This window comes from Podarcis gaigeae (genome assembly GCF_964106915.1).
Source record: "Podarcis gaigeae genome assembly, chromosome: 5".
Classification (NCBI taxonomy): Eukaryota; Metazoa; Chordata; class Lepidosauria; order Squamata; family Lacertidae; genus Podarcis; species Podarcis gaigeae.
Window position 1 is genome coordinate 78163722 of NC_139681.1, and position 13801 is coordinate 78177522.

The 13801-nt window shown below is 45.1% G+C and overlaps 1 protein-coding gene across 50 annotated transcripts in view; it reads left to right on the forward strand.

Moving 5' to 3' along the window:
- Window positions 1-682, forward strand: part of MBNL1 (muscleblind like splicing regulator 1) — a 184958-nt gene extending 184276 nt beyond the window's left edge. For all 50 annotated transcript variants that reach the window (XM_083739698.1, XM_083739707.1, XM_083739688.1 and 47 more), the window contains one exon: window positions 29-682. The gene's annotated coding sequence lies outside the window, so the exon portion shown is untranslated. The remainder of the gene's footprint in view (window positions 1-28) is intronic.
- Window positions 683-13801: the final 13119 nt, after the last annotated feature.

The window sequence follows — 13801 nt, forward strand, 5'->3', positions numbered from 1 at the left end:
CAAGGTTGGGAAACACTGCTCTAGACAGCCATGGCTTCCGCTGAAAATTCCTGGGAGTTGTAGTCTCTTAAGGCTTCTGAGAGTTGCTAGAAGACCATTTCTCCCCTCGCAGAACTACAATTCCCAGAGTTCCTTGAGAAGAGGGATTGGTTTCAAAAGCCATTGGGAATCTGTGAGGGGGGCAGGGGTCTTCTAACTACACCTAGCACCCGTACGAGACTACAGTTCCCAAGATCCTTTGGGGCAAGCCACGGCGGTTTAAAGTGACATTGTGCTTTGAACATATAGAGCAGTTGGGGCCTTTTAAAAATTAAATAAAAAGCTGCACTGGTCCAAATCTGCCTGAAGATCATTACTAAATAAATAAAAATTATTTTTTTAGAAAACAAAATTTCAAACAAACAGGTACTTCAAACCATTAAAGGGAAATCATGGATCAGATATGTCGTACATTACTCAAGACAACTACTGCATGTTTAAAGTATCAAAGAGAGAGAGAGAGAAAGAGAAAGAAAATATATATAGATATAGATATATATAAAAGATATATATTCTATTCAAAACAGTTTCTGACAAATTTCAGTAGTTTTATTATTCACACACCGACACACAGAAATAAACACACACACACACACACAAACAGAAACCGATATTGACTTTCACATGCTCACAAAAATGTTTTTTAAGAAACTCGTCAACAGGCAAACCAAAACAAAACATCATAGCTGTAGTTGTTATGTAATTATTTTTATTGCTGTAGTGATCCTGTTCTTTTAGCAGGTGGAAAGGGAAAAAAAAACCTTATCAAAATTAACCATTTCTAACCTTAAAGCACTTGAAAAACCGTGTAATATATACGAAGCCAAAGTGAGGTGGGGTGGGGGGTTTGGGGAGAAAACGATTGGATTGGATTCTCTCTGGTAATAATTCACACCGATGAATTAGGACACGTTTCACCTCCTGGCAACCCCTGCAGCTTTCATCTGCTGAAAGGACAGGTGTGCTTGGTTTTTTACTATTATGTAATCACAGACTTAAATTTGCTTGGTAGTTGCTCCAAATTATGTACTCTGTCCTGGGCCGCAATTTGTTTTTATGCTTATTTTATTATTACTGCTATAGTTGACCTAGCTGTATGGAGAAAAAAAAAATAAAGTTAAATTGCCCTAATAAAACTTCTCTTTTGTAGTATCTTCTTTGCGGTTTTTAAGCTGGAGGGTGATGTGGCGTCCTCTGTCGGTGCCCTCTTGGTATTCACGCTGCCCTCAGAAGTTTCGGGTTGCCAACCTGAGAGATGGCATTCTCTGTGGCAGCCCCCTAAGTAGTGGAATTGCCTCCCCACTAAGGCTCATTGGCACCTTCGTTGTGTGGTTTCCATCACATGCTGAAGGGGCAGCTCTTTACCTTTTTACACTTGAGCTTCATATTTAGTGTCTTGATAGTAATCTGCGTTTTAATATTGTACTTTTAAATTTGTTGTTGCTGTGGCCTTCGTGGATGAAGGGCAGGTAACAAATATAATAAATAAGAGTATACTTTTTAAATAAATAAAAAATACGTTTTCTAAATGTATCTCTCTGTTTTGGGGGGGCGGGAATGGGGAGAAGAAACCCTCTCAGTTAAAAAGTTGATTCAGAAAAACCAAACACATCAGAGCTGACCAATCTCTTTTTGCGCTGAAATCTTTGCAGTGATGGAGTGCTCACCTTAGCGCTGCATTGAATATATTCCTTAGTACTGAGCTGCTACGGGATGCGGGTGGCACTGTGGGTTAAACCACAGAGCCTAGGACTTGCCAATCAGAAGGTCGGTGGTTCAAATCCGCACGGCGGAGTGAGCTCCCGTTGCTCGGTCCCTGCTCCTGCCAACCTAGCAGTTAAAAAGCACCTCAAAGTGCAAGTAGATAAATAGGTACCGCTCTGGTGGGAAGGTAAGCGGCGTTTCCGTGCGCTGCTCTGGTTCGCCAGAAGCGGCTTAGTCATGCTGGCCACATGACCCGGAAGCTGTACGCCGGCTCCCTTGGCCAATAAAGCAATATGAGCGCCGCAACCCCAGAGTCAGCCACAACTGGACCTAGTGGTTAGGGGTCCCTTTACCTTTACTGAGCTGCTATAGCACAGTCAATGGCCAAAAGGAGCACCATACCCCTACTGGTGGAAGGAATAGGATGGCCCGTACCTGTGCTAAAAACAGCTGACCAACAGTCATGCATCTATGCCCCCGCCTGCCTTGTCTCACCTGCCTTCCATGACACTCCGGAAAGGTCACGGGACCCCCCCCCCCCATTTTAAATGGCGAGTAAGTACTACATTCTAGTACTGGTCTGCGTTGGAGTCACCAAAGTGTGGCGTCTCAGAGAAATTTGGGGCTTGTCAGAAACAAAGCCAAGTCTTCATGGAGGCCCTTGAAGTGCTTTAAAACACCTTGCTCATCCAGGCATTAAAAAAAAAAAAGAATTTGGACAAGTGTTTACCAAAACTAAAGGTCTTTAAGAACCACCCATTATTATTCGCTGTTTCAACCCCTCTTGAAAATCTGCAAAAAAATAATAAAATGCATTTGGCTTTAATATATGATTCTGCATATATTGCCGCATCATACATTTGGTTTATTTTATTTTGACATTTATCGTTCCATCTTTTCCACCAAAGATATCAAAGCGACAGACATGGTTCCCTTTTTATCTTCACAACAACCTGTGAGGTAGGTTAGGCTGAGAGACAATTAAGCAGCCAAAGAAGATTTGAACCCTGGTCTCTCAGGTCTTAATCCAACACTCTGGCCACTGCGCCACACTGGCTCTCAATATACCATGCTTATCTTTTCTCATTTGGATGGAGTATTAGGAAGACGAAAGGAGTTCTGAGGTAGGTAGCCATGTGAGGGCTCAGCCTAGCCCAGGGGTGCAGAGCCTCTAGCACCATGGGCCAAATTTGAACCACCAGGCCTTCTCACCTGGCTCATGAGGCCATTTCAGTAAAGCCATCCCCATCTGCCTACACCTGACATCATCTATAAGGTCAGGTGTGGAGCAGATGAGGCAAGACTTGGCCAAAATGAGCTTTGCAGGTACTGGCAGCTGGCACTGCACACAAAGGCCTTGTGCAGTGCTTTCCAAATGCCTGACAAATCAGCTGTTTTGGGGGTGTTTGAGAAGCACTGTGCACGGAGCTAAACAATCCCTTTAAAATATACCCCCCCCCCGCTGCCCCTCTTGCAGGCCAGCACCTTTGTCAAGCACCTGACATGTGCCAGATTATCTTCAGGTGGGTGGTCCTGCCTACCTGTCAAAGTTGGCCCATGAAAGTGGGGGAGTCATGTCACCAGGACGCAAAGGTTCCCCGCTCCTGACCACAGCTTTTCCTTGAGCTGCCCCAGTTTTGAGGAACCTGCATGTTAAAACCAAGCTGACACTCCACTTCCCTCTTCCCTTGTTTCACGCTTTTCTTCACTGGACTGTGAAATGAAGAACGCGGAAAAGAAATCCTGTGCAAAATAAGGCAGGTAAGTCCCTTGCTGCAATCTCATTGTTACATGTATTCTATATGGGAGCACAGATTTACAGTTCTGGGGCCAGTTCATTGCTGCCCAAAGTGCATTTACCTGAAGAGAAGATGAAGCAGACTTTTCCTCTGTTGCTACAGAGGGCAGGGTTATCACCAACTGGTAGAAATGGCAAGGGAGAAGGCTTGGTAAAAGCTGCTTGGCAATTAGCCGATTTGCACTTCACTTTAAACCGTAGTTTAGCTTAACTACGGTTTAAAGGTGAGTTTGCTGTGTGCTGTTGCATAAGGAGATGATTGCGGCTGCTTGTTCCTTCTCCACTACTGCGAGCTAAGGCATGAATTGACTTAATGCTACATTTCATAGAATCATAGAATCATAGAGTTGGAAGAAACCACAAGGGCCATCGAGTCCAACCCCCTGCCAAGCAGGAAACACCATCAGAGCACTCCTGACATATGGTTGTCAAGCCTCTGCTTAAAGACCTCCAAAGAAGGAGACTCCACCACACTCCTTGGCAGCAAATTCCACTGTCAAACAGCTCTTACTGTCAGGAAGTTCTTCCTAATGTTTAGGTGGAATCTTCTTTCTTGTAGTTTGGATCCATTGCTCCGTGTCCACTTCTCTGGAGCAGCAGAAAACAATCTTTCTCCCTCCTCTATGTGACATCCTTTTATATATTTGAACATGGCTATCATATCACCCCTTAACCTCCTCTTCTCCAGGCTAAACATGCCCAGCTCCCTTAGCCGTTCCTCATAAGGCATCGTTTCCAGGCCTTTGACCATTTTGGTTGCCCTCCTCTGGACACGTTCCAGTTTGTCAGTGTCCTTCTTGAACTGTGGTGCCCAGAACTGGACACAGTACTCCAGGTGAGGTCTGACCAGAGCAGAATACAGTGGCACTATTACTTCCCTTGATCTAGATGCTATACTCCTATTGATGCAGCCCAGAATTGCATTGGCTTTTTTAGCTGCCGTGTCACACTGTTGGCTCATGTCAAGTTTGTGGTCAACCAAGACTCCTAGATCCTTTTCACATGTACTGCTCTCAAGCCAGGTGAACCCAGGGATTATGGTTTCTCCCCACACCCCAACTGCAAGCGGTCAGCTATGAGGAAATCTTGGTTGCAGCTCATTGTTAGTTTGGAGAGAAACAAACCAGGATTTTGTGTTCAGACTATTACAAACTGTTGGCTTAGCTCCCTGTAGCGTAGCAGGAATGGCTAGAATTTCCTTCCTGTGCTCCAGTTCACCTTTAAACTCTAGTTAAGCTTAATTGGGCCCTTGGAACAGACTGCCTCAGAAAGTAGTGAGCTCTCCTTTGCTGGAGAGAATAGGCTGGATAGTCATCTGCCAGGGATGTTGTCGTTGCATCCTGTGCTGCAGAACCAGCATACCACAGAGGGTTGGACTAGATGACCACCAGGGTACCTTTCATTTTTTTGTTATAATTTGGTTAAAGGATAAAGGAAGAATTCCCTGGATGCCTAGGTCCAGGTTTGGTGCAAATGCTCTCTTGGTGACAGCGCCCCAGCAGAGATTTAAAATCACAAAACATGCAGGAAAGTAAAGGGTGGAAATATGGGCTGTCAGATCTTTAAAATATCCCGTTTCAAGTTTCTTCCAGCATAGAAAAATTTCTTCTTAGCATAGAAAAAGAGACCACGTGTTTGGTAAGTTACAAATAGTTTGCTTACAAACTTTGCTTACAGACTTTCCCAAGGTCAAATTCATGTGCTTTTTCATATGGCAGCAATAAAAGACAGGGAGTTTAACTTAGTTTCAAAAAGGTAAGAGTTTCTAAATTGTTTGTAGAGAAACACAAAGATGGCTTGCTAAAGCCATGTGGTCTCAGCATTAGCTCAGACATCCATTCTGGCTGGATTCACAGGGTGGAAGAGAATGAACAAAGGCTTGAGTAACCCTCCCAACTGGGACGTGGGTGGCGCTGTGGGTTAAACCACAGAGCCTAGGACTTGCCGATCAGAAGGTTGGCAGTTCGAATCCCCGCAATGGGGTGAGCTCCCATTGCTTCTGCCAACCTAGTCCCTGATCCTGCCAACCTAGCAATTCAAAAGCACGTCAAGGTAAACGGCGTTTCCGTGCGCTGCTCTGGTTCTCCAGAAGCAGCTTAGTCATGCTGGCCACATGACCCGGAAGCTGTATGCCGGCTCCCTCGGCCAACAAAGCGACATGAGTGCCGCAACCCCAGAGTCGGCCACGACTGGACCTAATGGTCAGGGGTCCCTTTGCCTTTACCTTTAACCCTCCCAAGATGAGGGGATGTGACCTAGTCAAGTTTGGCAGGACTGCCTTACTCCCTTAATGCATTAACTAGAGCTAAAATAGTACTATGATTCTGTTGTGTTCGTATGAGCCCCGTTCCAACCCATTTAAAGTCTTGCAGCTCCACTGCAACATCCCTGCCACCTTTTATTAGTGCCACATCTGCAGGTAACAATAACTGCTTGCATCCTTGTCTAAAGATCAGTTTGACTGGTTTCTAGCATTTTCACCCCATCTTGCCTATTAAAAACAAAGCAGCGTAACAGTAATAAAAATAGTAAAACTGCAATTAATATTCTCACATGGCAACCCCACAGAATTCAGATCAAGTGTTACTTGTTTCTGTAGCACCATTAATATAGACAGTGCCTGAGGCTGCAAATCTAAATGCAGTACAGATTAAGCCCCATTGAGCAGCAAAGCATTTATTCACTGCTTAATACACTAAATGCACATTTATTTACTGCAAGCAATGCAACTTCTGAATGTTTTGGGCAGTATTCAGTTAAATAATTGCACAAGCGGAACAAGCCCATGTTTTAAGAGTGCAACATATGCCCTGAGGGCCTGATAATATGAATTGCAGCAATGGAGGAGGCTATAAAATTAGAGGAGGAGGGAAGAAAGGATGGATGCAACAAGAGGATGAGACAGAAATGTATTTAGCAGATATATAAAGTCTCTGTTTTAAAAGCTACCTATTTTGAAAAAAGAGTTCCAAATGATCTGTCCCTGCCTTTTCTTCTGCTCCAATCGTTTAGGAAGAAAAGAATCAAAGCAGGCTTTGAAAAAACAACTGCATGGAGAGAGATTACAGCAAAACTGCTTTTGGTTGAGCGCAGTTTCCTCCTCTGGTTTGATCCACCCATTATCTCTGAGCTGAACCTTCCAACTGGGTCAGCACTACATGAAACAGGAGGCACAGAGCAATTGGAAAAGTGCTTGTCATATACAGCAGACAAATAATCACACTCCTGCCCTTTGCTCTGCAGATTTAGAACTGGCGTTCTGATTTGCCCAACCTTTCCAGTGTTGTATGCCAAAGGCATGCACAGAAGAGAAAGGGTTTTTAGAAAGAACAAAAACCTGGAACATGACCTGTAAACATAGGATAGGACTGTCATTTAACAAGACCTTCAGATTTATTTAAAAAAACAAAAAATACACATACACAATTTTGCTTTGCCAGTTTATTTATTCCAGCAGCATTGATTGGATTTGACCTCTATTGCAAAAGCATATGAGTATTTGCAAAGCTGTTTACTGCTTTTCTCAAAAATCAAATAGACCACCACAGTACTATCTATTGATGTTTTTTAAAAATAAGTAAACAGGCAATCAGGCTTGTGTAAATTGAGTGTTGCAACTGCAAAGCAGACTGATTTTTGCCTGTCATCGTATCTTCTCTAGGATGAGAAATAGCTTGGCATAACACACTGTACCAGCAGATGTCAGCATTGGAATGTGGTGCGATTTGGGAATGTGCCTGAACATAAAAAGGGAAAATGTGTCTTTGTCGAGGAAAGAGGGCGTTTGTGGAAATTTTGGATTGTTGATCGTCTGAGGAGGCTCAGGCTATTATGCTCAAGGAATGGTGCTACATGCTCTCTTTTGCCAACACCATCAGAGTTTATCTACTATTAAATGTGTCATTGTAAGAGATGCTGTTAGACTCCATCAGCTTCAGCTGGCATGGCCTAAGGATGATGGGACGTGGGTGGCGCTGTGGGTTAAACCACAGAGCCTAGGACTTGCCAGTCAGAAGGTCGGCGGTTCGAATCCCTGTGACAGGGTGAGCTCCCATTGCTCAGTCCCAGCTCCCGCCAACCTAGCAGTTCAAAAGCACATCAAAGTGCAAGTAGATAAATAGGTACCGCTCCTGCAGGAAGGTAAACGGCGTTTCCGTGCGCTGCTCTGGTTCGCCAGAAGCGGATTAGTCATGATGGCCACATGACCCAGAAGCTGTACGCCGGTTCCCTCGGCCAATAAAGCGAGATGAGCGTCGCAACCCCAGAGTTGACCTAATGGTCAGGGGTCCCTTTACCTTTTAAGGATGATGGGAGTTGTAGTCCAACAACATCTGCAGAGACACAGGCCCCCACCCCTGCTTTAATGCATGTTCTCTGGGCTAGTAATATGTGACATCTGAACTGGAGCAAGGTTCCTTGCTTGCTTGAGAGGCATGTGCACCAAACAGGTCCAGAGGGTTGGCAAGGGGTATCTTTGAGGGAAGGCCTCCTGGGGTGTTGGGAGGGGGGGAGAAAGAGAGATTGTATGTGTTTTTCTGCAGGCTTTGGGGACGAGTGGGAATGGTGGTAGCCAACTGGTGGCTCTTAGAATCATAGAACTGTAGCACTGGAGGGGACCATGAGGGTCATCTAGTCCAACCCCGTGCAGTGGAGGAATCTCTTGCCCCACATGGGGCTCAAACCCATGACCCTGAAATTAAGAAACTCAAGCTCTCCCTACTGTGCTATGTAAAGGGTCTGGCATAATTAGAAATAAGAATCTGAATGCAGTTCCCAATCTTTTTCTTCTGGGATCTCCTCTGTCCCACCAGTCTAGTAAGAATCCTGAGATGGGAATGGATCTTTCACAAACATCGCAGAGGTCTCCAGGCACACCTCTGCAGGGGGCAGACGGCCCTACAGTTCCCCCCCACCCCAGAAAGTGCGGTTTGCATGTAAAAGATCCCGGGTGTTCCAAAGCCACAAAATTCTCCTAAAACTTTTAACCCAGGCCTACATCTAACAGTCAAAAATCAGAGCCTCTAGTTTACTTCCTAATGAAGAGCCCTGAGCAAACATGAAATTGCGTGAGGAGAAATGGCTTGTCAGAGATCTGTTGCTGTTTAACACCTTTCAGTAACGCATGGCAATTTCCAGTCAGAATGCAGGCCCAGTTTATAATTATCAGGAAGAGGAGGAAGAAGAAGAAGAAGAAGAAGAAGAAGAAGAAGAAGAAGAAGAAGAAGAAGAAGAAGAAGAAGAGTTTGGATTTGATATCCCGCCTTTCACTCCCTTTAAGGAGTCTCAAAGCGGCTAACATTCTCCTTTCCCTTCCTCCCCCACAACAAACACTCTGTGAGGCATGCACATCCAAGCATGCATATATTGTGGGCATTCCCATCATGCTCTTTAAAAAGTCTAAGCTCTTTTGTGGGTTCCTAGGCTTAGAATGGGTAGCTTACATTGAGAGGCAGTGGTGATGGTCGCTATACAAGCCCACTGTGCTTTTCTTTCCCTCTTGAATTCAACATGGACGACTCGAGCGAGATGTGCTCATTAATATGCTGCTTTGAAAGCCTGGGGATTTAGCAGGGATGGCTATGGTTTGCTAATCGTGAAAACAGTTGCCTGAAGATGAGCAAATGTTCTCTCGAAAACCTTTCTCCAGACAGCTGGGATTTCAGCCCTGCTAATTAATGGAAACAATATCCGAGAAAGTTATATAATGATTACCACCTGCTGATTGCAGCTCCGCGGTTCGGCACCTTAATCCTAATCACAATGGCTGTGATCCAGCCACCTCAAAGCCTACTGCTTGATGCCTGTCCAATAATCACCCGGCCTGTGCTTTCTCTGTGCGTTTTGAGGCAGTATGTGGAGAACAGTCCGTGGGAGCAAGTATCTAGGAAATAAGATCCTCTGAACACCTTCCTATCAGGGGCACCTCTCCAAATACACTTGTATCCAAGCAGCACATTGGGCCAGAAGAGGTGGAGATATGCTTGTGTTGCTACTGAAAATTGGTCCATGCTGTCCACTTTGTAATTTGCAGATTGCATGACAAGGCACCCAAACCACAAAGTTCCCAGGAGAACAATAAAACACACTAATAATAATAATAATAATAATAATAATAATAATAATAATAATTTATTATTTGTACCCCCGCCCATTTGGCTGGGCTACCCCAGCCACTCTGGGCGGCTTCCAACAAAGCTTAAAAACATTAAAATGTCACACATTAAAAACTTCCCTAAACAGGGCTGCCTTCAGATGTCTTCTAAATGTCAGGTACTTGTTTAACTCTTTGACATCTGATGGGAGGGCGTTCCACAGGGCGGGTGCCACTACCAAGAAGGCCCTCTGCCTGGTTCCCTGTAGCTTTGCTTCTCACAGTGGAGATGCTCCTTCAGGTATGCTGGGCCGAGGCCGTTTAGGGCTTTAAAGGTCAGCATTTGGGTTTATGGGTTCAAATAGGCCGCAACTTTATTAGTTATGAATGTGAGCAGTGTGGCTTAGGCATTGGGGTGAAGCCAAGCTATATCTTGACTCCTGCCCTTCTGCAGGGAGTCCACAGAAGTGTAAACCACCAATAGGGGGTACCCTGTGACTTACATCAAATAAGACAAGAGTGCCTGGCGTGCTCTGGTCTATGGGGTCACGAAGAGTCGGACACGACTAAACGACTAAACAACAACAGCAACAACAGCAACAACAGCAGCAACAACAACAACAACAGGCAAAAACCAAATTTTCTACTTTGCCAAGTAGAAAAATTCCTACCCAGCCCCAACAATATGGCAACCAACAATTGTCCATAGCAAGGTCGCAACTGAGCAATGCATGGAAAGAGGGTGGGTGGGTTGGGTGATCTGGCAATGGGGCGAGAGAGAGAGTGCCAGCTGGCCACATTGCAGTTAAGTCGCCCGTGGCCACACCCACCCCAAAAGCTGATTGGCTGGGGCTGTTCCATAGGGGGAAACAAACCCCAGCAATGATGACGCAGGCGGCATGACACAGGGGAGAGGCGGCATCCCTCCGCCCCTTAGGGCGGTAAGATATTGTGACTCGGCTGCCCAGCTGCAATGCCACCCACCGGGAAAAGGTGAGCGGACTTGTGATAAGAAGGAGCAGGATCTGGGTTTGTTATGTACTGAGTTGAATAGGATCCAAAATGCAGCAGTCTGATTGGTCCTAGAACAATGCAGCAGTATGATTGGTCCGCAGGAGTCACCCAATCCAGCTCCAGATGGAAGTGAATCCACAACCTGATTGGCCTACAGGAGAATCCCAGAATTAGCCAATCACGTGCAGCCCACTGTGTAAATAAAGTATATAAAGCAGATACTTTGGGGGAACTTTCATTCCTCCTCACCACTATGAGCTGAATAAAGAGCATGAAATCCACTCTTGACTCTGAGTATATTTCAGGGTTCCAGATGAGGCTGAGAGAAGGAAACATCCAAAACCACTTTGGGAGCTCATCACAGCTAAAGTGAGATTTGAGGAGGTGGCATTCTAGTTCACACCCTTAACACCATTCCAGCTCTCTCCATGCTAAGATTTAATTTTAATTCGTTTACCACCCTTGGCAGGTAAAACAGCAATGAATAAGTAGCTCAGGGGCAGAGCACATGTAGAGAAGGTTCAACAGCCAGCATGTCAAGGGAGAGTCTCATAGAATTGTAGAGTTGGAAGGGATCCCATGGGTCAGTGTGGTGTAATGGTTAAGAGCGGTAGTCTCGTAATCTGGGGAACCGGGTTCGCGTCTCCGCTCCTCCACATGCAGCTGCTGGGTGACCTTGGGCCAGTCACACTTCTTTGAAGTCTCTCAGCCCCACTCACCTCACAGAGTGTTTGTTGTGGGGGAGGAAGGGAAAGGAGAATGTTAGCCGCTTTGAGACTCCTTAAAGGGAGTGAAAGGCGGGATATCAAATCCAAACTACTCTTCTTCTTCTTCTTCTTCTTCTTCTTCTTCTTCTTCTTCTTCTTCTTCTTCTTCTAGTCCAACCCTCTGCACTGCAGGAATCTTAGCTAAAGCATCCATGATATAAGGCTTATTCTCCTTTTCTGAACCCTGGTGAGCCAACACCAGGGTGTGAAGGGAGATGGGACAATAGTATAGAAATGGGGAAGGAATCATCTAGGAAGTGGGAATCTACTTTCAGATATGCTAAGACTGCAGGCTTTGGGCTAACCTTGCAGAGTGAGAGAAAGCAGTGAAGCAGCTAACGAGTTTGACCTGTCTCTCCTCCAGGGAATTGTAATTGGCTGTGGAATCTTTTCCTTCTAGGTCATTCCCACCCAGCTCAGGAGCAGGACAGCTGGATTCAATGCCATCTGCTCGGTGACTCGTGTCAGGTTCTCGTTTTATGAGTTCAAAGACTGACATCACAAAAGGTTGTCATTACACTTGTCACTTCCTGGAGCTCAAATCCTTACCAGAATAAGGCCAGGAGTTGCTGAGTGAGCAATGTACCTGCTTGCACACCAAGCGAAGTAACATAGGAAACATGCCGAGAAGGAGAAGGAAGGATTGTGTCCGGAATGGGAGAAATGGAAGCAGAAAAAATGAAGCATTAGCCAAATATTCCCTGCATCCCAGTATTCCTTGTTGTTGTTGTTGTTTAGTCGTTTAGTCATGTCCGACTCTTCGTGACCCCATGGACCAGAGCACGCCAGGCCCTCCTCTCTTCCACTGCCTCCCGCAGTTTGGTCAAACTCATGCTGGTAGCTTCAAGAACACTATCCAACCATCTCGTCCTCTGTCGTCCCCTTCTCCTTGTGCCCTCCATCTTTACCAACATCAGGGTCTTTTCCAGGGAGTCTTCTCTTCTCATGAGGTGGCCAATGACAGCTTTTTTTCTTTTTTTAAAAAAAGAAGTAGTTTATGGGTACTTTCATTTTCCTACTCATATTGAAATACTGCCTTCTAATGAGGCCAAACTTAGATTCACAAAATGTTTAGAGGTATGTGTACCCCTGTGTCCCCCCAGAAAAAAAGCACTGGGGATACCACTAAATCAAATTATTCATTCTGTTCAGATCTGCTTGGATGAGACTAGCAATTCCTCATTTAGGCTCTGATTACCTATTTATAGGGGTAGGCAAAATATGTCAACTTCAGTCTCTCATTTTTCTAATCTTAAAATCAGTTCGCCACATTGGTTTGCCGTTTAAAATAAGTAAGTAAAGTGGTACCTTGGTTCTCAAACAGACTAGTTGACGAACAAATTGGCTCCCAAAAGCTGAAAACCTGGAAGTAAGTGTTCTGGTTTTCGAACATTTTTTGGAAGTGAATGTCCAATTCGGCTTCCACTTGAGTGCAGGAAGCTCCTGCAGCCAATCAGAAACTGCGCCTTGGCTTTCAAATGGTTTTGGTAGTTGAACAAACTTCCAGAATGGATTAAGTTTGAGAACCAAGGTTCCACTGTATGTACGAACCTTGTCATATATACCCGCTGCTGTAGTCTGAAGTGGTAAAGCTTTAGCCCACATTTACTCCCCTCATCCCTACATGAGCAGCGTTGCAGGGGAGGAAGTAGTGGAGATGAGCACATTCATTACAGGTGTAAACACCTTCCAGAACCCTCATTTTCCTGGTTCTAAATGGCATGAGGAGCCTACACAACACTTGTGTCACAAGGAAAAACAAACAAGGCCTCTAGCAAGAATAGGCTTTTGTCTTGCTCTTTGGCAAAGTGTGGATTGCAAGCACTTTGGAGCAGGACCTCGTGCAATGATGGTGCAAAACCTTTGATGGTTAGCAAATCAGTTGGTGACGGAACAGATTCAGCAAAACACAAACTGTATTTTCCCTCTTTGTGTAAAGGTTCATTTCTTAACTCCTGGATGTTTTCATTAGTTAAACATGCAAGCCTGCTGCTTGATTGTGATTAGATCTGATCTGTACAGCCAGCAGGGCAGATATGTTTTTGCTGCTTCTTTTTTACTACACACAAATGAGAGGTTCTTATGGGGACTAAAACGTGAGGACTCATCTCGGAGGCTGACTTCCGGGCCACATTTCGTCCGTGGGGTTTCCTGTCTCTAGTGGATTCAGTTCATCAAGGCCTCCTGCTCCTTCACTTGAATGGGTCTCAGGGCTGTTGTCTTCCTCGCTAGGTGAGATGGGTACATTGCTTTTTGCAGGGCAGGGTTATATGTGTGTTGGGGTGTGTGTGCCCCCTACAGGTTTTGTGTGTGGGTTGACTCTTTATCATCCTTAAATATTTTGTGGTGCGGGTACCCTTTTAGCCACTGCGGTTGTCAATTTAATAA